The sequence below is a fragment of the Triticum urartu genome, chromosome 3A (genome assembly GCF_056163025.1).
Source record: "Triticum urartu cultivar PI428250 chromosome 3A, HENAU_Tu73, whole genome shotgun sequence".
NCBI lineage: Eukaryota > Viridiplantae > Streptophyta > Magnoliopsida > Poales > Poaceae > Triticum > Triticum urartu.
The window spans coordinates 401,768,383-401,793,666 of NC_141875.1; the positions used below are offsets into that span (position 1 = coordinate 401,768,383).

Consider the following 25,284-nt stretch of genomic DNA (forward strand, 5'->3'; position numbering starts at 1 on the left):
ATATTGCCAGATCCACCGCACCAAGGGCCACGACCTCCAGAACTGCCGGCAAGTCGAGTTGCTTGCTGAGAAGCAAAAGCTGAGTATGAGAGGCGGGACAAGGAGAAGGGACAGGATGGTGCTGAGGGGTCTGGCAAGAAGCGTGGCGGCCAAGGAGGCCGCCGCGGAAAGGATAATCAGCAAGAGAGGCCCGCTCAGGGCCGCGACAAGAAGCAAGGAGATGATGATCATGACGAAGATGACGAGTCCGGCGAGCACGAGTTCCATAAGGCTACGAAGGCCATGTATGTTGATGGTGGCGCCTCGCTGCACACTTCTCACCGCCAGCTCAAGCAGTGGGCGCGTGAGATCACAGCAACGGAACCATCACTCGATGCTCAGAGGCCACTGAAATGGTCCAACACGCCTATCATTTTCAACGCCGAGGACCACCCTGATCGCACAACTGCGGTCGGGTGTTTGCCGTCGTTGGTCTCCCCAACAATATGCAACCTCAAGGTGACGAAGATGCTAGTTGACGGCGGGGCCGGTCTGAACTTGATCTCGCCCGTCATGATCAAAAGGCTACAGATTCCTGATGGAGACCTCGAAGAGACGAGCACGTTTCAAGGGGTCAACCCGGGGAGGAGTTAGCCGAAGGGTAAGGTCACGCTGCCCGTGACGTTTGGAGGCAAGTTAAACTATAGGACGGAGAGGATTGTTTTCGATGTAGCTGAGATCCCCTTGCCCTACAATGGGATTCTTGGCCGCCGGGCACTAGCCAAGTTCATGGCGGCGTCGCATTACGCCTACAACACGCTGAAGATGCCGGGGCCAATGACCATCATCACCGTCCCCTCCGACAAGAAGGATGTACTGATCTGCGTCGACCAACTCTATCAGGAAGCAGTTGCAGCGACTGTCACCAAGGCACTCGCTCCTGCCACTGGAGCCCTGGTAGGGAAGGAGACTGGCAAGACCTCTTGCACCCACTCTAGCAAGCGCACCTCTTTGGAGTGTTGTGCTCCCGTCGAGGACGTGCCAGAGAGCTCCACCGGCAAGAGCAAGAAATCCAGAGCTGCGCCACCAGAGACCAAGAGGGTGTCCGTCGAGGAGGATGGCACGGGAGGGGCTTTCACCATAAGCTCCACCCTAGACAGCAAATAGGAAAGCGCGCTCGTCACCTTCCTGCGGGCGAATGTCGATGTGTTTGCATGGCAAGCATCCGACATCCCCGGCGTTCCCAAGGAGGTGATTGAGCACCATCTTGCTATCTGTCCTCATGCGCGACCCGTCAAGCAGAAGGTCAGGAAGCAAGCTTTGGAATGACAGGAGTTCATTACGGAGGAGATCAGGAAGTTGTAAGCGGCAGGCTTGGTGAGAGGAGTACTCCATCCGACGTGGTTGGCCAATCCGGTGGTGGTGCGCAAGGCGAATGGGAAGTGGAGGTTGTGTATTGACTACACAGATATCAATAAGGCTTGTCCCAAGGACCCTTTCCCGTTGCCGCACATTGACCAGATTGTTGACTCCACGGCCGGGTGTGATCTGTTATCATTCCTTGACGCCTACTCGGGGTACCACCAAATCTTCATGGCGAGAGAAGACGAAGAGAAGACAGCGTTCATCACCCCATGTGGCACGTATTGCTTTTTACGGATGCCTTTTGGGTTGAAGAGTGCTGGCTCGACGTTTGCAAGGGCAGTCCAGATTGGTTTTGAGCCCCAGCTACATAGAAATAAGGAAGCTTATATGGATGACATAGTGGTCAAAACCAAAGACAGGGCGACACTTGTACAAGATTTGGAAGAGACGTTTGCGAATCTGCGCAAGATCAACCTCAAGTTGAACCCTAAGAAGTGTGTCTTCGGTGTTCTGTCTGGAAAACTTCTCGGGTTCTTTGTGTCACAGCGTGGGATCGAGGCGAATCCAGACAAGATCAAGGTTATTGAGCAGATTAGGGCACCCAAGCGGATCAACGACGTGCGTCGGCTCACTGGTTGTGTTGCCGCCATGAGCAGATTCATCTCCAGATCTGCTGAGCGTGCCCTTCCCTTTTCAAAATCTTGAAAAAGGCGGGCCCATGGAATGGACCCAGAGGCCGAAGCAGCGCTGCAGGATTTGAAGAAATACCTCTCCTCTACACCGATACTGGTTGCGCCCAAACCACAAGAACCGTTGTTGCTATACCTGGCGGCAACGAACCAAGTGGTCAGTGCCGCACTAGTGGCGCAGAGGGAGGTCGACGAAGAGGCAAGGCCCCCGGCAGGGTCAGACGCTAGTGGGGCAGGGCCTGCGCAACCAGACAAAGTGATGTAGAAGAAGAAAATGATGCAGCACCCGGTTTACTTTGTCAGCTCCCTCTTGCAGGGGGCTAGGTCAAGGTACTCCAGTGTGCAGAAATTTCTCTTTGGCCTCCTTATGGCCTCGAGGAAGCTACGTCATTACTTCCAAGCACACGAGATCACCGTCGTCACCCGCCTCCCATTGCAACGGATATTGCATAACCCAGACGCAACCAGGAGGATTGTGGAGTGGGCCGTGAGCTGTCGAGCTTTGGTTTAAAGTTTGAAAGTACTTCGACAATCCAGAGCAGAGTCTTGGCAAAGTTCGTTGCCGAGTGGACCTCAACGCGAGACGAAGAGATCGAGGAGACCACCCTCCCTGGCAAGGAGGCAAGTCGCAACTGGATTATGTACTTTGACGAGGCTTTCTCGCTGCAAGGCGTCGGTGCTGGTGTGCTGCTCGTCGCACCCACCGGAGAGCACCTCAAGTATGTAATCCAGATGCACTTTCCCAGGGAGATGTCCACAAACAACACTGCTAAATACGAGGGGTTGCTTGCCAGTCTCAGGATCGCGGCAGACCTCAGGATCAAGAAGCTCATCATTAGGGGTGATTCGCAGCTTGTTGTCAGGCAAGTCAACAAAGATTATCAAAGCCCGTTGATGGAGGCCTACGTGGATGAGCTGAGGAAGCTTGAGGAGCGCTTTGACGGTATACATGCGGAGCATGTTCCCCGAGTGGGGAATGACATCGCTGACTACCTGTCAAAGCGCACCGCCTTCAAACTACCTGTGGAACCAGGTACTTTTGTGCTTCGGCTGACTCAACCATCCGTTGAACCATCAACAGAAAAGAACAAGCGAAGGAAATCAGGCCCCGGCAAGTACTTTCCCGCCGAACTCCCAGGAGCCGCCGGCAAGGATGTTGCCGTGAACACTGAGCTAGCCATGGGGCAACCGACTCCGGCTGGGCGTCAAGTCCTAGCTGTAGAGACAGCTGCTCCCATGGCAAAGGAAGTGCCTTTAGTCCTTGTCGTCGAGCCTCAGGCTCTGGCAAGGGCACAACATACCGTCCAATTCCTCCAAACAAGGGAACTCCCTGAGGAGCAGGAAGAAGCGGAGAAAGTAGCCCGTCGGTCTACCATGTATCGGTTCATCGACGACGTCCTGTATAGAAAAAGACCAAACGGTGTGAAATTGAAGTGCATTCCCCGGGAGGAAGGACTGGAGTTGTTGACAGAGATACACGAAGGCATATGTGGCTCCCACATAGGGTCAAGGGCCCTTGTCGGCAAGGCATTCCGGCAAGGTTTCTTCTGGCCCACTGCCCTCCAGGATGCAATGGCACTAGTAACCAAGTGTGAAGCGTGTCAGTTCCATTCGAAGAAGCTTCATCAACCAGCGCTCCAAACAATCCCTCTCTCCTGGCCATTCTCGGTCCGGGGCCTCGACATACTGGGCCCCTTTCCCCGTGTTGTCGGGGGCTTTGAGTACTTGTATGTTGCAATCGACAAGTTCACGAAGTGGCCGGAGGTGGAGACATTGAGAAAGGTGACAGCACAATCAGCCGTCAAATTCTTCAAGGGGCTAGTCTGCCGTTTCGCTGTGCCAAACAGAATCATCACCGACAACGGCACACAATTCACGAGCCACGCCTTCATGCAGTACATCCAGGACCTCGGCAGCAAGGTCTGTTTTGCTTCTGTTGCACATCCACGGAGCAACGGCCAGGCTGAGAGGGCAAATGCTGAAGTGTTGCGAGGCCTCCGGACAAGGACTTTTGACAGGATACGCAGGTGCGGACGACGCTAGATTGATGAATTGCCGGCGGTTCTTTGGTCAATCAGAATGACGCCAAATCGAGCCACCGGTCAGACACCCTTCTCCCTCGTTTACGGGGCAGAAGCAGTTCTCCCCACGGAACTCACATACGGGTCACCTCGAGTGCCCGCTTTTGATGAGCTTGAGCAAGAGCAGTTGCGGCAAGATGACGCAACGCTCCTTGAGGAAGATCGTCTTCGGGCGGATGTACGAGTAGCGCGCTACCAGCAAGCCTTGCGCCGCTACCATAGCCGCAAGGTTCATGCCCGAAGCTTTTAGGAAGGCGGCCTTGTTCTTCGGCACGTTCAGTCAGCCAAGAATTCCAACAAGTTTACGCCGAAGTGGGAAGGCCCTTATCAGGTAATACGAGTCACCAGGCCTGGCGCAGTGCCTGGAGACCGAATATGGCATTCCAGTGAGCAACTCATGGAACACCGAACATCTTCGAAGTTTTACCCATAAGGCGCGGTTGCCGGGGCCCCGGCAAACCACCTTTTGTACAACCCTGTCGGCAAGGCATGTAACCCTTTGTACAAAGCCAGGCGCAGACCCTGAGCATAAATAAATGAAGCGCTGGCGCCCTAAGTTTTAGCATGCATGCTAGGTTAAGTCTCTCCCTTGGTTAGGGTTGATAGTGCTTACCGGCGGCTAACCCCTAGCATAGAGGTCGAGTGTGTGTCACTCTGTTCCTTTCCATCTTCTTTGGTTCGCAGGGTGCATGGACATTTCTGTTGATCTATTGAGAGGAAAAACAACGGGTCGGCGCTCCGTCCCCGACAAACCAAGGTTGCCGGGGGCTGCAGACACAAGGATCTAACCGCGGCAGGCCAAGGTTGCCGGGGGCTGCGACGTCAGATAAGTTTTTCTCCCCCCACTCCGTGCACCCATATAAACCTTGAACGTATAAGGCTTTGCTCGCTCTCGTACCATCTTGCCCCCTCCGTCCCGTGTCTGAAAACTCTACTTTGGACCGGAACTTGGTTGTAGTGCGATGGGAAGAGGGCAAGCGAAAGGCCTAATCCTACTCGGCCACTACCTCCGCCAAGAGCGTGAGCGTAGTAGGGCCATAGAGCAGGAGGATGGCAAGGCCTATTGCTGGGATACCATGTTTATCTTAAGATAATGAGGACGCGTTCCTCTGTGTGGCCCTCGCCCATGCACAAACGAAACCCGGCAAACACACTTCCTTTATTTCTCACAATTTACCAACTCGGGTGGGTTCTCACACCAAAGTTCCTTTGTTTAGGGCAAGCCCAGTTACAAACAAAAGAGAAGGTCGGTCCCGTACTCAAACCAAATCAGAAGGGCGGTACTCACTCGGATGGAAGAATCCCAGGTCGGTCCCATACCCGAACAAAGGCTAGACTGAAGGTCCCGTCCCACGGGTTAGGTGCTTAGCTGAAGGTGGAAGGCGAAGCCAAGGAAAGAGCAAGGGTTGAAAGACAATATAGAAGAATTCCATCTCCCCTATTTGTTCCATTCTCAATGGTTGGTCAAGTTGAGATGAACTACGGGAATCTATATATGGACTTCAAGGTCAATCAACCCATACAAGGAAACTCAACGGAATTTGTTTTTTATGGATTCAAGCAAAGACTGAGAAGTATGGCTTGGCTAGGGAAGCAGTAGTAGTGTCAGAGGTCGAGCTTTGAGATGAGAAGAGGGCTGAGTCATCTAGCTTTTATTCCAAAATCACGTATCACCGATCAGCCTATTCGAGAGGAGCTCCTTGCATTGCCCACTTCAATAAGGAAGACTCCATCCATCTAACCCATATCCATTGGAACCAGAAGCGAGTGGTAAAGTCACCCTTTGGCTAAAAATGATTTGTATGCGTGGCGCAACACACACCTCTGCAAAATAAGAGAAAGAACAGAAAGAAGCAGGCACACAAGACGACAAGTGGATTGGATATCATTTGCTTTCGTCACCGATGCTATTGAATCCGCATTTAGAAGAAAGAGCTCTGGGACTGAATTGCTTTGAGTGGGGCTTGCCCATTAATTAGATCACTTGAGTAAGCCAAGAAAGATGAAAGCGATGGATATATGTGACAAAGAGAACTTATGAACATGAAAGCCGGCTTGTTCCCTAAATATTTTAGGAAGTGAAGAAGACAGAAAAAAGTTCGGTAATCTTCTCCCTTTGGTAGGCATTTACCCAAGGCACTGATATTATGAGTCTCTCGTTTATATGTGAAATAGGGAGTTCAAGGTCTTATTCGTCTTTCTTGGCCTATGTGAATATGAGCCAATTCTGGAAAGTGAATAATTCACTATTGAAAGTGCAAGTCGACGTTCCTGATATGAAAGTGAAAGTGGAGTGAAATCTAGATATGAAGGTTCAAGTCCAGTTCCAATATGGATATAAAAGTGGTGTTCAATCGTCGAAAGTGATCTCTCTTTTGTTGTTCTCTTTTAGTCCGCTTTTCTTTTTTCTTTCTTTGGAGTCGGGTTCTTAAGACAGGACTGGAAATCGGGTTTTCTGAATATCTCTCTTCCGGAGAAGTAAGTTTGTTCGAGATCGAAAGAGTGCCCTCGAGAGACTAGACTGATAGTAACAGTAGTGCGCCTTCAGTTGAGGAGAACTGTTCACAAGCAGTGGTTATGAGCTCTTTCTTGTGGAGGTTCAGAATAGGTAATTCCTTCACTTCAGTTGCACTAGTGGATTGAGTAACCTTTTCTTTAGTTCTAACAAAGTGCATGTGTTGTTTGTTAATAAAAACACGAGTTTCGATAGGCTGGAGGAAAGATACTATAAGTAGGACAAAGAAAGACCCTATAAGAGACCGGAACTCAATACGATTCAACCAATCAAAATTGCTTTGCTAAAGATACCCATTCTGATGTTCCTTTACCGGCAACAACTATTGAATAACAACCTTCGCTTTGCTTTCGCATCGGATCTCGGCATTGGCAAATCTAAAAATAGAGTAGATCCCGAGGCGTACCTAATGGTTTCATTGATTTGAATGGATTGATCCGTTGTACCATTATAGGAATCCTCATCCGATGTATGAATCCCATGGAGGAAGTGGGGAAACAAATCCAATTATTTGATTTTGATAGGAGCAGTGCCGGTATTGAGGGTTTCTCTATCTCTTCACTCATGAAATTAATACAAGTGAGGATTGATTTCAGTTATTCATATAAGAAATGAGAGGAATAAATAATCTCGGGGAAGACAGGCTTTCTCGCTCTCGGCACATCTTCGCTACGGATTCTTCTCTACCTTCTTGCGTTGAGATGCCATCAACTCTTTCCTGGGGAATCGGGTCAATACAATACTCTTGGAAAAGCAAGCTATAGCAGATCCTTGAGTATAGAGAAAAAGGAATGGAGTTTCATTAGCTCTCTGCGCACATCCAGTATAATACCTTTGCGAGCCCATACGGAAAGGGGTGCCGTGTTCTCTTTACAATGGGGGTGATCCTGGTTTCCAAAAGCTGCTGGTTGGTTGTATCTTTTTCTATTGGCAATCCCCAATCCGTTGCTTGTTCGTTACGAACAAAATAAGCCGATACCAGTTCTGGTGTTTATCCAGCGGAGGCTCCTATATCTTCCATGTGAGACCAGCGACCTCAGATCATCCCGGACTTATGTGCTGGAATAGCTTCGTTATGAGTTGAAGCAGCCTCAGCTACTATTCCTACTAAGGAGGAGTCGCCTTTTTCAATTCCCTCCCTTTTGCAATCCCATGTTGATGTAAGGAAGCTGCTTTAGAGTATTGGCAAAAAAGGCATTACATGCAGGTCCAGATCTCCTTGCGTTCGTTGGTGGTTGACTACCGGGAAAGGGCAGAATAGCAATAGTGAGGAAGCATACCACCCAAAGCAAGACGTGAAAACCTTCTTCGTATCCAAAAGCCCCTTTTAGTCTGTCTGGCCTTAGTATTTATGATACATAATCGCATCTTCTCCCCCTTTCTCGTATCTCCACAGAAGTAAGTACTGGTATGATTGGAACTAGTATTTAGATATATGTGACCCTCTAGCGGTTTGACTCCGTTGATGGTATACGGAACTTCCTTCCTGCGAAAGGTTGAGTTCGTAAATCAAGCTTATAGAAAAAGCAAGTACCGGTATTTGACGATGATGGTGAGGATGACTAACCTCGCTCTTGCAACCATGAATATTTTCTAGATACTACGGGCATATACCTTCTTCCGAAGGGTCCCCGTCCTATCTTTTTTGCCTTCCACTCTGGAATCGACTATTGGTGGGTTGTAACGTGAACCTATGGATCTCAATGAATAGCTTCGATACCACAAAAGGATGGGCAAGAAAGACAGTAGGTGTTGAGCCAAAGCCCTAGTTCATACACAATCATAATGTTGGTCAACCATCCGAACCGGGATTCCTGTTATTCATACGAAGGAACAAGAAAAGAAGAAGTATGGGATAAATGGTTTTTGAGTTGGGCATGATGAAAGCGGGTACAATGGCATTACTTAGAAGCTATTATGTCATGTCTTGGCTTTAGCAATAAGCTTGTGCGACTCATGACTCCCTCCATCCCTGGCATCGCCAAAACTAATGGATGAGGTTTTGTCGCATCTTAATCGAACCGCATGCGGAGCTCAGCTCCTAAGAAGAAAATAAGAAATATCTAGTTTTGTTTCATAAGTGGCGATCCAAGGAATAAGAATACCACCCCCTGATCTATATTTCAAAAGCGGATTCAGCGCTGCAAGAAATAGAATTATGCATAGATTGACTTGTAAAGAAAGACGAACCGAATAGTGCTAAGCAAAGAAAAAACTCTCTTATTTCTATGCTCGATTCAATCTCTACTCATCTGCTTTTAGTTCTACTTTCTATATACGAAGTCCGGGCTTTTCGAGCTGCTCAATTCTCGCTATGTCATTTCTTGGTTTTTAGTGCATTCACTCAATTCTCTGTGAAGTCCATGGACATGTGGTGGTTCATTGCAGAGAACAGCCATCACATGGATCAAGCTATAAGGAATCACCCGCGAGCGAGGGCAAGTCTCAATTACGGTAGGAATGGAATACACCAATCATAACTCTAGTCTCGTCCCTAGTTCCCTAAGTAGTTAGTGAAACTTCCAGCTGGACTGACTGGATTTAGAGCTTAATGCTCCTATCTTTGAACTAGAATCTTAGCGCTTATTTCATGAAGATAGCTACTTTAATTGATACAAGAATGCCTACTTTGGACCAATAGGATCTACTCCTACTTGAATGCCAATCCAATCTCTTTCCCAATAAGAATTCCTAATCCCTAAATCCAAGCAAGGCATGATTGTTAGTCAGGATAACCAGCTTACGTACCGCATTAAGAAGTACCGACTATGCTTTTTTCCATACTTTTCTTGCAGTACTTCAGTAAAGCTACCCCATTTTAATAAGATAGGGATTCGAGATATCAGCATTTTCACAGGTCCTTGTCAAGCTGCAGCAGAATCAGATTCGAGTATAGCATCATTCAGTTGGAGTTCTGAAATAATCTGGATCCACTTTGCTATTTTAGCAATCTCTGCTGCTCAGTTTCATCCCTTTCTAAGGTAGAAAACCCATCCATATATGTACGAGTGAGAGATGTCTTCCGTCCCGGAGAACCGTCTTCTCTCCCTCCTTAGGAAAAGGAGATCTAGGTAGAGGAGGTAGAAAATAATAGATATCGTCTATTCTATTAACTAGTCATTAAAAAGCAACCTATATCGAGGTCAAGTTTGATAGGGTGAAGTGGACTATTAGATCCCCGGCTTACCATTACAAAGAAAGCTTAGCCGCCGATGTCAATGTGTTGAGCACATAGGATATATTCGGCGAAATTCGGTAAGAAGTAGAGTGAATTCTGAAACTCCAGCATTTAGGCCCGGATAGAATGGGTCCTCAAGCTTAGAATCATTTGGCCTAACCTTTAAGAAAAGTCTGCATCTTTTCATTCGGGTCATACTAAAGGCAGGTAGACCGAACACACGGCACATGTCCCAATGACTGGTACACTGACGGTGGCTTATTGGTTCCTTCCTCCCTTCCATCCTCAAGTCTTACTTTCCTTGATGCCTTAGTTTACTTGATGCCCGATTCATTCCTCCCTATATTAAATCTCTCGTGCCATATTCTTTTTCAGGTTTGACATTACTTCCCTTTCCTATCTTTTTACTTTTCTCAAGGACGTAAGATTCTTCAAAATCCCTTCCGCAGATCCCTTTGATTCCAGGTTCAGATCCATCTATCTCTTCTCTCCCTTTCATTGAACCTTTGTTATTCCTTCTCAAATAGGACATGTATGTTTCCCTATATGAGGGATACTCATCATTATTATGAATAGGTTACTCTATCAAAAATGTTCTATCCAATTTCCTGAATTATTCACTATCATAGTCAGTCTCACCTTCGTCTAGTTGAGGGACACTAACATCACCATCTGCACTGAGAAATATCTAAGATTTCTCAGGGTTCACGTGCATGCCCCCGCCACCACGCTCTATCACTTAAATAAATCCAGTTAGATTCACATACCTTAAGATGTCCAGAATTTGACGACAGTCAAGGCGATATGAATCATGGCATGTTGAAGCTAGAAGGACATTGGTGTCCCATCTTGTATAAAAAACACCTTCATACCGGCTCAGGACCTCCCTACCGAATTGATGTTGAAAAAATAGATGTAGGAGCACATCACTCAATTCACCTATCAATGGTATACAATTCAAATGAGGAATTTGGAGGTTAGTGTCGGCATTATATATCGGGAGAGATATAAATTCCTTTAAGATATGCGAAATCACCCCCAGATTGTGTAGAAATTTTAATGTATTCCATAGACGTGGAGTAGAAACATAGTGGATACTGTGACTCAAAACCACACAGACTATTTTATCTACACCCCTTTTACCATCCCAGAACTCCTCGTGGAAACTCACCATTTCATTATAATGAGTTAATCTAGGCGGAAGATTGTTTCTTCCCCATATAAACTCTCGCATTAAGATATTCACTAATGCTTTCAAAATTAGTACATCTGCTAAAAGGGATGGGGCATCCATACAAGGCCAATCACCAGCATTGATGAGTGGGCGCCTGGCACAACAATACCCAAGCTCATCTTGCCTTTCAAGAGTGAAATGTTCCTGCATAGTCATACCTATCCCACCATATTTATAGGCTTTGTATACCAATTTGGGATGAAATGAAGAATAACCTTCATGTATATGTGACACCATGGTATCGATTGATGCGGGTAAGATGCCCCGCTCCCTCCACATATCATTCGAATACTAAAAATAAAAGGCAATTTCATTATGGTGGTATACCAGCCGCCAGTTCTGGAACTTCCAGTTCCAATCGGAGCATATAGATCCGTAGATGGATTTGTATGTATAGCCACTTCAGTCGTGCTCCTCGTTTCTCGAATGGAAAAAAGTATCTTATTTCTAGGAACATGCTAAACCAGAAATTCTTATGTTCGTGATTCTTCATCCACCGATGCAGAAAATCTTCCAGTTTTCCATTCTCATATGAGGCAGGAAAGTTTATGGGCAACAGGTCCGCACAAAGTGATTCATCATGTTCAAACATGAACCTTTTGCTCGTTGGGGGCGGTTATAAATAATCAAATTCCCACAAATGGAATGAGAAGTGGGTCCATGTAAATGATCGAGACCTCGCAAACAACAACGTTCCTTCCCCATATGGAGTTCGGGACCCAAGGGCAATCGTTGAGTGAACTGTATCTTATTCGTATTAGTTGACCTAAGCCGCACCATTATTGCATGGGTGGGGCTCAGCCTCCGAACCGTACGTGGGACAAGTTTCTGCCTCATACAGCTCGGGCCAAAGACCGGGGAAGTTGAGGAGAGATGGGGAGACCCAACTGCTGCCGGTCAGGACGGACAGGAAAGGGGGCGGGGATAAGCTTGTGAAGAAGCAAGCTAATTGCCCCACCCCCCAAAAACAAACCGACCCAGCAAGAAAACGTATGCGCAGGCGCAACAAAGCGCTCATCCCTTGCTTGCTACTTTGCGTTCTTTCTACTCCATCCCAGTCCATTCTGGGATAGGCGGCTAATATAATATGTGCAGTAGTCGTTGTCTGACCAATCGGCTCAGACACCAGACCACTTGTGCCCGCCCATTCTATCTCGCCCTAAATGGAATGGCTCTCTTAGTTACTTGTGCCCCGACCCGAGTCCCCACATCCGCTTTTATCCGCCCGCAACCCGGCCAACACAACATTAGGGCCGTCCCCCCCATTCTATGCTAACCCGGGCCGGGGTTCGCTTTTTGGGAAGCCCGTTCCCACCGCGCTCACGGCCCGGCTGCCCTGCCAGCGGTAGTGGGAATTCTCCCGTTCCCTGGTCAAAAAAGGGTTGGTTGGATGCCGGATCTACTCCACGAGGAGCGGTACGGACGTAGATGATATCATCACGACCTATCTTTGCGTACCGCTAGGGATGCTTAACGCCACTTCGCCAACTGGCATTACCTGCGCTTTCATGTCTCTCAGTGTGGTCAGCACTGGGTGTTTCCAAGCAGTGAGGCTTACACCCATTCGCATTAATTCATCCAAAGTTCCTTACCCTTATGCACGAATTTTGGAATAAGCCATCTTCCTATCAAGGTTATGGAGTCAACTGAGCATCTCAGCGGCGGGATTGAATACTCGGATCGAATCAGAGTTCATGCCGCCCGCCCTGAACAAATAGAATAAGAGGCGTGGGCCACAGGTCGCACATAAGCCATTGGGTCGCACGATAGAAGAACACCCAACATAAAGATGCACACTCCTCCATGTGAAATAGAAAGATTCATCTTCACTTTTTTGTAGTAGTCGTGACCAACAGCCATCAGCAGTCGGCTCGTTGGTAAGGCGAGAGATTCAAGCCCGCTTTCTGGTGGCACACCCCACAAACAAGCACCACTCGACGAGCGGTGGGGGCGGGGAAAGCTACAGGCCCAAAACCTTCGACCCTTCTTTCTATATGGGGGTGCCCGGGGCACCTCATCTTGTCATTTTGTTGCTCATTCCCCTTAGGCCGAAGTGTATGGCCTTTACTTCGGAGCGCCCGCTCACGCTTCGCTGACCTATCGCATGGTAAAGAGAAGAGAGTACGAAAGAATTGTAAACAGAGGAGATCGCAGAAAGATTCTAAATATGACAAGTCACCCATGGATTCGATAATAAGGAAATGAAGAGCGGGAACGAACGAAATAAAGCATTTCTAGCGGATGAGCTTCTCTCCATTTTGGCTGGTAATAGAATAGGGCGACTTGCTTTGACCAACACTCCACTTTTTGCTCTGTCCATGGAGCGTATGAATTTCCTTAAATGTAGATAGACCAAAAAAGGAATAAAGGGATAGGAATAGGAATTATAGTACCATTCGAAGAAGAGGCACCCGTGGGAACATCTCTACTAACGAACCATTTCAATAGTACGGGTGTTGCCGTGCCACGGGGCATGACCATGGAAGTAATGAAAAAGAAGAAGTTCTGTAGTTGGACCATCTGCTCTATCCGTTCGATTTGAGCTTCTCCAAAGAAGATGAGACGCTAAAAATGAAAGTGTTCGCAACGCATACCGAAAAAGGGTACCTATGTTGCCGACCATTAATGACTAGTTCGAAGACCGGGAGCAGGGGCATGTGCCAAGAAAGATTTGTTACTTTCCCTATGGTTTTCGAACGTTTTCAATAAAACCTTCTCGTAGAAGTATTTTCACAAAGTTTTCGGTAATATTAGTAGATGCTATTTGAACCCTTCCTTTTATTAAGATTCGAATTCTTCTTATTATTATTATCTAATTATTCTTTTTTCATGTATATGCGTCAGACACAATCTACTAATTGATCTATATTCTGATACCCTACTATATCATAGTCTCTACTACTAGTATTTTTAATACCTCAGGAGCTCATGAGACTCTTTTAGTGAAATTCATAAGTCTCAATTCCCGAGCGATCGCACCAAAAACTCGAGTTCCTTTTGGATTTCCTTCTTGATCAATGACAACCTTCATCATATCGTATTATCATACCGTTGTCACGTTTGAGTTTTTACATGTACGTACAATTACAACTCGTCTTACTTCTGTCTAATCTTTCTAGAGGCATTTTGGGCACTGCTTCTTTGATTACAACAACAATAACGTCACCAATATGAGCATATCAGTGATTACCAGCTCCTAAGATTCGAATACATATCAATTCGATAGCCCCACTTCGTTGTTATCCACTACATTCAAAAGGGTCTGAGTGAGATGGATCCTGGAAGTCTGGTTTTTGATTGGATAGTGATCCCGGGCACGAGTGGTTGATCTTTGCGGGCCGTGAATGGCCATGTAAAGGAGTATTGATGTCAATATGTTCGATCGAGAAGATTGGACGATGAAAGACGGATCCTTTGTGGTTTGAATAATAGGCTGTGGTTTCGATATTGGGCTATGGGCTGATTGCTTTCTGTATGAGCCTCTTGTGATTGGGCTCTCGTGGGCGGATTACTCGATGTGTACTCATCTTCCAACAAATAGGAGAAGACATAACCAGAAGAATTGTGAGAAATAAGTCAATTTATCAAGGAACAATTAGAAACTCCCAGGTGTTCCCCGTTCTTGCCCTTTTCCTCTCAGGTCCGGCAGGCGAAGGCAAAAAGTAGGAGACGGGAACGCGCCGATGGAGAGCTTGACGAGGAAGGCCCTCGACAGAGCGCACGGCGGAGGGAGGGACGACGCGGTCAGTCGGAGACGAGGTCGACGTGCCCTCGCTCGACGCTCTCGTTGTCGCTGTCGCTGTCCTCCTCATCACTCCCGCTTGAGAAGGGGTCTTCATCGTCGGAGGAGCTCTCCACGCAGCACTTCAGGCGAGTTCCAGATCTCCAAAGACCTTGACAGAGAGCAGGCCGTTCTCCATTAATTTGAAACAGAGAACGATCCGCCGTCAGGCTATGGATACGAGCGAAGGTCTTCCACCCGCGGCAAAGATACATGACCTGAGGGGCAGGAAAGTCAACATCGACCCGCGTGCCGCTGTTCCCACAGCCCCTCATATGCAACCTCAGGGTCTGGGGCGGATCGAGCTCCATCTCCCGAGCGAATGGTGCAGGGAGACGAAGGCGATGACGCGGTGGCCGACGCAGCTTGATGAAGAACTCACGAGGTTGGTCCCCGACGTGGCCCTCCATTGGAGGAGGCATCACTGGCGGAGGCAAGGCCGGTGCACCGCCCCGTCCCCCTCTTCCCCGAGCGCCAAGCTGGCCTCGGCCCCGCCCCCTCCTCCTTCCTCTCGCGGCCAGCTCCGCCGCCGTAGGCTCTTGGGAAGGAGGGACGCGCTGTCGACCAAAGACCCTCGCCGCCACCGTCGAAGGATCGGCGCCCCCTCTTGCCATGGCAGATGAAAGAGCGGGGCTGAGGTGGAAGGAGAGGGATGATGAAAGGTTGTGGGGTGCCATCCCCCTTCTTATAAAGGGGCAGGGTCGGGACTCGACCGCCCCACTCAGCCAATCCGACCATCGGGGGCGTAGAGAATCGAGGCCGACCCGCTGCCCCAATCAGCAGCGGCCCGTTTCCCTGCCTCATCATTCAAGGCCCGCACCCACCCCCTACCATCTTCGGAGCACGGGGGACACGTGGTGGGCGAGAAAAAATCGAGGGGACGGACGAGACGGCCATTCTCCGCCCCGCGGTCGTGGGGAGCGGGCGCCTTGAAGACCACGACCCGATCCCACTCAGTAAATGAGCCATGCCTCTGCGTTTTCCTCTTTTTTATGGGGAAGGCGCGAGCCGCCTCTTTACCACGACGTGACGTATGCGTGCGGAAACCGCCCCACGCATGACCCCCACGTCACGCATGACCCCCCACGTCGCGCGTTCAACACGGGTCATGGGGAAGCGCAGCGGACGGAGAAGTTACTGCGGTAAAAATCCGCCCCACCTGCCCGCGCACCATTTTGGGCCTAGCCCGACAATGCGTCGCGCTTATGTGTGGCCCAGGCCCGGGGGCTCCCGTCGATGTACAAAAGTAGGGGCTCTCCTTTTGCACCCCTTTACTTGTGCACGAGCAGTCAGGGCCGCGCCCACGGCCACGCTAAGCGGGGCAGAGGAGGGAAGCCGGAGCACAAGATGACCAAAGCAACGCCAAGACTAGAGGTGCAAAGAGAGCAAGAGGGTGAGGTGGACTCCCCCGGCAAGACCCTTGCCGGGGTGGCTTCCACAGCCTCGGCAAGACCCTTGCCCGGGCAACTTGCCTGACGCCAGCAGAGCGCGCCACCCTTGAGCCCAAGGGGTTCCAACACCATCAACCATATTGGAACCAAGGCTCGGGAGGCACCTCCGTGGTGGCATGCAGATCTTTATAGAGATAATAGATACACAAGATCAGATGGGAACCAGAAGACGACGATCCTTGGCGAGATCCTTGCCAAGGAAATCCACGAGACCCCCGACAAGATCCTTGCCGGGGACGACCGCGGTGCCGCAGCGAGACCCTTGAGGAGGACGCCTACGGGGCCGCAGCCAGGCCCACGTCTGCCAAGACTCCACCACCGCTCCCATACAGCTGCCAGCTCGACCAGCTGGGCAGGCATCTGTGTGGCAGCACGCGGCCTCTACACCAACTCAGCAAGCACCTGCGTGGTGGCATGCAGATCTTCGTGAAGGCTCCACCACCGCGCCAGCCCAGCAGCCAGCCAACGTGGCACTACAACACCTCGTTATCTTGGACGTGCGTCGGAGCCAGGCGAGGCGACAACAGCTGGGACGAGCTTCTTTGTCGTCCCCAATAAAGCAAGAGGGGCACGTCGGTAGCGCATTAAATGCGTTTGTCCGACGATGCCAAGAGATAGACTCAGCCCCTGTACACCTTTCCACCTCCTGTGTGCCACTGTGGCGACCCCTTTTTGTCTATAAAAGGAGGCCCGAGGCATACTGGAGAGGGATTCGGATCTTTTGGACTAGAGAGCCACCGCAGCTAGTTCAAGAACACAAGAACACCCAAATATACATCAAAGCAGGACTAGGGTTTTACGCGTCTCCGCGACCCGAACCTGGGTAAACGATTTTTGTGCTGACCGCCAGACCCGCTCTTTGCACAACCCCGCACCCGCCAACCGTAGAAGGGATCCCAGTGACCCCATAGGTGTCGTTTCCCACCAACAAAGTGATTGGAGAGTTCCTCTAGTTAATCATTTAAAGGATCCAAGTCAAACGAGAGATAGGAAAAATTCGGCGACAAGATTTAAAATATACTTTGTTTAATGACGAGTTGTTTCGCCCAACAATAGATGGGTTATTTTTAAAATGCTTGGATTCTGATCAATCTAGAATAGCTATGGGTAAGTGCATGAAGGAATCTATGGAACACATCAGTCGGCTCACAAAATGCGATGGTTGTTAACAAGAGCGGGGTTTTATTGGCCGACTTTGCTAGAGGATTGTTTCCGGTACTATAAAGGTTGGGAGGCATGTCAAAATTTGGTAATGTACAGTTAGCGCCCGTGTCTATGTTAAATCCCATAATTAGGCCATGGCCATTTAGAGGATGGGGCTTAGATTTTATTGGTGAAATACATCCTTCGTCTTCTAAAAGACATCGCTTGGTCCTAGTTTCCACAAATTAACTTACTAAATGGACTGAAGCAGTTCCTTTGAAAAATATGACTCACAAAGAGGTTATTAGTCTTGTTTTAGAGCATATTATTCATAGATTCGGTATTCCTCAAACCGAATCTTTAGGAATTAAATTGTTAAATTCGTCGCCTTCTTATGCTCAAGCTAACGGAGAGGCCGAATCTAGCTATAAAACTTTAATTAAGCTTATCAAAAAGAAAATTGAGGAGCATCCGAAAATATGGCATGAGGTACTTTTGGAAGCTTTATGAGCTCATCGGATATCTAAGCACGAAGCAAATCAAGTAGCACCGTATGATCTAGTATATGGTCAGGAGGCAGTGTTACCTGTAGAGGTTAATTTACAAGCCCTTAGAGTGGCCAGACAAAATGATTTGTCGGCTGTGGATTATAATGATTTGATGATGGGTAAGATAGATGACATTTCAGAAGAGAGATTAAGAGCTTTGCGAGAAATTAAGAAGAAAAAATTAAGAGTAGCCAAGGCTTATAATAAAAAGGTGAGAGAGAAATCGTTTCAAATAGGGGATTTAGTGTGGAAAACGATTTTACCTATTGAAACTAAAGATAGAAAATTCGGCAGATGGTCGCCGAGTTGGGAAGGCCCATATAAAATTATAGAGATTGTTCCTGAAAATTCATATTGTGTACAATCTTTGCAGGGAGAGAAGTTGTCCAAAGCTCTTAATGGAAAATATTTGAAGAAGTACTATCCTATCATGTGGCAGGAGGCCTGAACATGTTGTGGCCGATATGTTATTTCAAGTATCGCCCTGAGCAAAGTTGGCCGATATATTATTTGAGATATCGCCCTAAGAAAATTTGGCCGATGTATCGTTGGACATCGCCCTGAGTAATGATATGATCAATGATCGACTTCATCCTACGGCAACTCCTATAGTATTTTTGGTCAATGCAATTGTACCAAAAACAGGGGGTATGTGTTGATGGTATAATTTGGCTACTTAGTATGTGATGAGCCAAATTAAATCAATGATTTATCAAGCTGATCGGTTAATGCATTGTTGAAGTATCGCCACAGGAAATTTCATGGAAGGTGAAAATACAAGTTCTAAGAAGAATCATATGCTATACTGGACCATGGGCGTGATGCATGCAAGTGATATATATATATATATATATATATATATATATATATATATATATATATATATATATATATATATATAGGGTCGCGCTATTCGTCATCCTGGGTGAGGAATAGTTATTCTTCACCCCCTGTATTTTACCATCAATGCACCGTAATTTTACGTTTCGTAAGTTTTGTCTTATTCCCTACGCAAAAAGAGACCGTAAGAAAATATATAATCCCGTAAAAAATATTTTATGTTATGTAAAATTACAAACGTAAAAACATAGTCTAAAATACACATAAACTGCAAAAAAAATCTTATGACCTATATTTTTATTTTCTATGTCAAATTTTACATAGTGAATTAATAGGATTGTAACTATTTGAATTTCAAATGTAATTTAATTATGAAATGATCATAAGATTACTTCGGGTGAAGAATAACTTATCCTGCACCCTTGGTGATGAATAGTAACACTATGTATATACATACATACATACATATATATATATATATATATATATATATATATATGAAGAAGTGTGCTTAGTCCTGATGGCTATTATCCAGTTTGATTTGCGACGTTGCCGAAATATTTAAATATTTTCTTTGTGGGCTCAAGGTATTTATACATATGCTTAGCCACTATATTTAGTGTGATGGCCACGTGGCCGGAATATTTTATTCATATATACAAAAGTGCATGTACGTGGATATGGCCTAGATTTGCTACGTACTTAGATTGGCAAGTATATTTTTTATAGACGTATGCTACACGGTAACTGTCGGGGATATACCCCGCGGTGTAAACCGGCCGGAAGTATAACCCGACTGGACTTGGTGTTTTACTTAAGACCCGGCTGAGACTTAACGATTCACTGGCGACCCGTTTGGACCTGACGGTTTACAATTCATTGGTAATCCGGCAGGCGGGTCAGAGGAGTGACAAGACCCGATGGCCCAACGGGCGGTTCATGAAGGCCGGTTCATACTAGATGGGCCGGTTGAAGAGGAAAGGCGTGAGGAATATTTGTCTTACAAGGAGTTAAGACCTGGACTTGTATCCGGTTTGTATTAGAGATAGACTAGTCATAATCCTAATATGACTCCACATGTAACCCACCCCTTCAACTTATATAAAGAGGGGTAGGGCTCCCCAAAGAGGGACAGGCAAGAAGAAACAATCTCTAGGGCTAGACACAAAGAGCCGATTTACCGGCGACTCCCTCACGAACATAATGAGACCTAGCCACAAACAGCATGTAGGGTTATTACCGGATGATATTTTCCGGGGCCCGAAGCTGTCTAAATCCTTATCTTATGTTGCGTCTCTCGATTCCGCCCAACCCCTCTCAAGCTACCACATAGATGCGTTGGCCTCGCGACTAAGTCCTCACACTAGGACATCTGCCGTGACAATTCCACGACAGTTGGCGTCCATCGTGGGGCCTGCGCACGACGGTGTTGAGTTCTTGGAGGAATCTTTTATAGGGTTCTGAGAAGTTCGCAATTTTCCGGCTCAATGAAAGCTGGCGTGAAAAATTCACATCAACAATAGATTCTGCATGTTCGCTATGAAGTTTTCTGCCGCTGATATGGAAGGATCTACGTTGTTGACAAACAGCTAGAACGATATATACAAGATTGAGTTAAGGTTGTATCTGTGTACGCTGCCATGCGCGACCGGCGATCAGGCGATCCATCGAACGGATTAAATTTTTGCTGCAGAGCCGTCAGATCTCCAAGTCGCCAAGATGGTTTCCACTATAATCTATTTTTGCCGATTTGACATACTACAAGTCCCAAGCGTTGCATCTACTCATCCATCAAGCCATCACGTCAAATCAGCCCATATCCGAGTCAAACCGGTGCAACTTGCTGTACGGCGAAAGCCAACACTCGAAAATCATCTTCGGCTATTGCTATTTGGTCACTCCACGTGTCAGGACAAATACGTGTTGAATACGGCCTCCAATGCCCGATTACTCAATGCAACAAACTCCAATGATTAGTCGATGCAAGATCGGATCAATCTCCAGTTTCCAAAACTACCAAGGCAAAAGTTATGGAGTGTTCAGCACCTACAAGCCAGGGACTCGATCTCCGCAGAGTCACCACTTCTCCGACTCCGTCTCGCCACTGCGGGCCTACCGGCGTGTTTTCAAGCCGTCTCCGATGTCGGTCCGCATTGCCGTGCTTCCACTCACCTCGTCTATGAGCCGCCACTGCTACTCCACGCGCGCGTGTGCGCGCACAGCCATCCGGCTTGCATCTGTTGTTAACTGCACTGAGCCGCCCCAGCTGCTGCTCGCACCCCTGCCGGCTCGCGCCGCGTTCGCTGGCTCGCTGGCCACCAGTTCTCTGCCATGGCCGAGTTACTGGCACGGCCTCGTCGACTCGCCGCCTCGGCTGCTGCATCAAGCCGCCGCACCGCCTCCGCCGACGCGGCCACGGCTGGAGCCGCCCGAATCCGCCGCTGCTGCGGCCAATAGAGTGCGCCTCGACCGGCTTGCCGGAGTGTGCCTCAAGCCGCCATCCCGAGCAGCCGCCCCGGCCTTGCGCCTTGTCCGAGCTGCCCTCGCCAGCGTGCATAAACCGCCGCTGGCCCGCCTTGGCGTCAATCTTCTGACGTGGCTGCACCGAGCCGCCCCGGACGAGCGGCCTCACCTCCGCTCTGAGCCGCCACGCTGCCACGAGCCGCCGCTTTGACGACCCGCCTTGGCCTTGACTCACTTCTCCGGCTTGCCGCCTCGCTGCGGGAGTGCTGAATAATGTTGATGGCCCTCGGGAAGAATCGTGGAAAGGCTGTGTTAATGACGACGACAGAGCACTTTTGCGGGTTATCAAGTTTACCTTATCAATATCTGCTGAAGCTAACTAAATTGACCCTGATTGCAGCTGGGTTGAACAATGGGTGCACCGGGCAAGCCCGTGTATATATATATTGAATCTCAGTGGAGATGGGACTCATGCTGGAGTTAGTGCGATACATGCCGAGTGCCAGAAGAGAAAACTTGCAATTAGCACAAAGAGCCATCAATTCTGCATATATTGAGGCACGTTCTGAATTTCATAAGTGGAGTTGATGGGAAGACAAGGTGAATTTATCACAATGCATGCTTCCCCGCCCGCTCGCGCTGTGGGATATTGTGCATTGGCTTTATTTTTCCAGTACGGTGCTGAGCATGTGAACACAGGACAGGCCAAGGGATACTGGATACTGGATCTATTTTTAATTGTTGTGCCCGGACAAGCAACTCTGATGATCAGTCTGATACACTGCAAGAAAACCATTATTCAGCAGCAGTGGTAGCACTGCTATCCACATGCATCAATTACTAATGAACGTCTGCTGTGCATCAAGTACATTGACTTGGATCTCAAGGGCGAATCGATATTTAAAGAAGGGGGAAAAGAAAAGGAAGACCCACGTGGGTGCTAGTGCTACATTAGACGTACATCTGTCCGGCTATTTTTGACCCGAGCACGTCCAGCATTATCCACACTAGTATTCATGATCATCAGGCAAAAAAATCAGGTGATATCCATTTCAGTCTGTTTTATCAGCACATATTGCTTTTTTCAAAGAACAATTACTCTGTCCTGTAATATTTTTACACAGGACAATTTTTATACCATTCACGGACACGCGTATCACGGTCCGGTTTACATCAACGTGCCGGCCTACTCGCCCGTCCGCACCACCTTACAACACCACGGACGACTCGCCTGTTCGCCCTGGCCACCGGTTCATGCGTCTGCACCAGTTTACAACGCGGAGGACAACTTGCTCGTCCGCACAGGTTTACAATGTCACGGACGATTCGCCCGTCCACTCTCGTGGCCGGTTCACGCGTCCACGCCGGCTCACAACGAGGAGGACAACTTGCTTGTCCACGCCGGCTTACAACGCCGCGGCCGACTCATTTGTCTGTTCCTGCGGCCGGCTCGCCTATAATTGATTTCAGCTTCACTGTGGTAATCAGCAACTCCGCGGTGGATAAATTACTGGCCTAACATATCAGGTGAAATCCATCCAGTATATTTTTATATTATATATTACTTTCTTCAAAAAGAGCGATTACTTTGTCTTGTGAAGTTCTCCAATGCAGGACAAGCTATATCACTGAGATGTTGACTGACTCATACCAGTTTATATCATGGTCAAATATGGAGAGTCTCAAGCCAAACTCCTCGAGTCACCTTGAGACTCGGGGGCTACGATGACATGACTCAGCAAATCTTGTCAGTTTCAGCAAATTTAAAAACCCCAGGACGATGGAGGGAAAGATAACCCGGTTCCGAAGGCTATTGTTATATTGATGGAAATTTAAAAGCCGTCAGAAAATTTCCGGCTTAGAATGTATATGACAGTTACAAAATCCCGGCTCAATGAAGAAATTCCGGGTCATCAGAAAGAATTCCGGTTTACAATCCGGTTCAAGGGACATATGTCTCCCACAAAGCTCTGACGCTCTCAATATCCGGTTCAAAATCCCGGTTCAAGAAGAATTTATCTCTTGCAAAAAGTTAAAGGTTGCCGAAGAGGACCTGTTGCCATGACGCGCGGTTCAAACATGGGTTATCCTGCCTTATTGGCTTATCATATTATTGATCACATGGGGGCTTCTGTTTATAAAGTGGAGTTCTGATTACATACTGATCCGGCTATCAAGCCAATATTGTCATAAGGGGCTAAAGAGAGTCTGTTGCACAGCATAGCTCAAACATGGGTATCCCTTGAGCATAACTAATAATATCACTTGGGGGCTATGTTCGAACCATAGTCACACCTCTTGATCGGCGTAAGGCCATCAGGGAAATCACTTGGGGGCTTGGTCATATTCGAACCATAGCTACACCTCTTGATCGGCGTAAAGCTACCAGGGAAGTTACTTGGGGGCTCTTTGCTTCGCAACGAACTAAGAGTCTGCACCCTTGTAATAGGCTATCAAGCCAGGCTTGGAAGCCAGGTGTACGCACCTAAAACCCCGGATTAACCTGCCTTCTTTAAGTAAGTCACTCCGCCCAGGTAAACCTGGTACGACCCGCGAACGTTTGACAGTCAATCTCATAGACCCTGAACTTGTCAAAGTTAAAACGTGATTGGTTAAAGATTGAGGTCCATCTTAAAAGGCTTTGTGAAATGGTTAATTCAGTGGCCTGGCAGCCCATGAAAAGCCTCGATTTGGAGCCTGGCAGCTCGTAAAAAGCCTCGCATGTTCTTTTTGAGTTCTATTTGCCAAGTTTTTTCGCCTTTGTTGAGGTTCATAATATCTTCTGATAAACCGGCGTCCTTGACCCAGCTTGGCTTTCAACTACAAGTTGTCAGTACATGATCAGTTATAATCCGGAGACTATCAGGCCGGTCTGGTTCCGACTCAAAGTCACTAGTATTGAATAAACCGGTGTTTATCACAACCCGGAACGGTTTTATCATAAAACTGGCAAAATATGGGAGGAGTTATCAGCACTCAAGATTTGGGTTATCACCCTTACTACAAAAAGTTGGTAAGCCAACGATGTGATTCAATGTCACATGTATGATATATTTCATATTTGATTATTCTTAAGTGCAGCCTTGGTTATACACCCGGGTTATATGTTGGGCATTATGACCCGTCCAGCGGTAAACCGCCAGGACACTTTAAACTTGTTGTATACAGAAACAGGTTGGATAAAGCATGATAAATTATCCAGTGTTTATTAAACCGGTCTAGCTTTGGACTATAAGTCGCCAGTATATATATTTGGATTGCGCCATTGGAATCATGCGCTTATAAATCATTGAGTATATTATTCAAATCTTTAAATAGCCAACATGGCTGGATTTTTTATTATGGTTATCAACAGATGAGGTATTCAAAGTCGCTTTGGCGCAATGGCTATTATTTTATCAAAGGATATGGTTTATTCTACAATGGAAGGAATAGTCCCGAGTCATTGCAGGCTTACGACTCGGCACTTGGGGCTACATTATTTAAATTAAGATTATATCAAATATGCAAGTCTCATGTCGCTGCAAGCATGCACCATGATACTTGGGGGCTAATGCAAAGTCATTTTTTGCTCATCTTATTGAAGACCCGACTCATCATATCATAATGAGCCGGCCCTTGGGGGCTACCAATTGCTCCTGTCAAACATTCAAGGTATACAAGCCTTAATCCATTATATTAAAGGGTTCATTGCTCAGTTGGTAAAGCACAAAGCTCTTAACCTTGTGGACGTGGGTTCAAGCCCTACGATGGAAGCTACATTATAATATGTTATTTCCATTGAAGTATATATCAAGTCCCGGTTCAGTATTATCTTACTAAGCCGGCCCTTGGGGGCTGCACATCACTGCTAAAATCTACATGATTATATTTACAAAGTCCCTGCTCATTATTGCATAATGACCCGGCCCTTGGGGGCTACACTGATTGAAGTTTTTATAAGCAATTACAAGTCCCAGGTTGCTGCAAGCATGACAATCTGGCACTTGGGGGCTACATATATGGAGTATTCAGTTT

The 25,284-nt window shown here is 47.6% G+C and overlaps 1 pseudogene; it reads right to left on the reverse strand.

Annotated features, from left to right (window-relative positions):
• Window positions 1–3,287: 3,287 nt before the first annotated feature.
• On the reverse strand, window positions 3,288–12,189 carry LOC125546811 (uncharacterized; annotated as a pseudogene).
• Window positions 12,190–25,284: the final 13,095 nt, after the last annotated feature.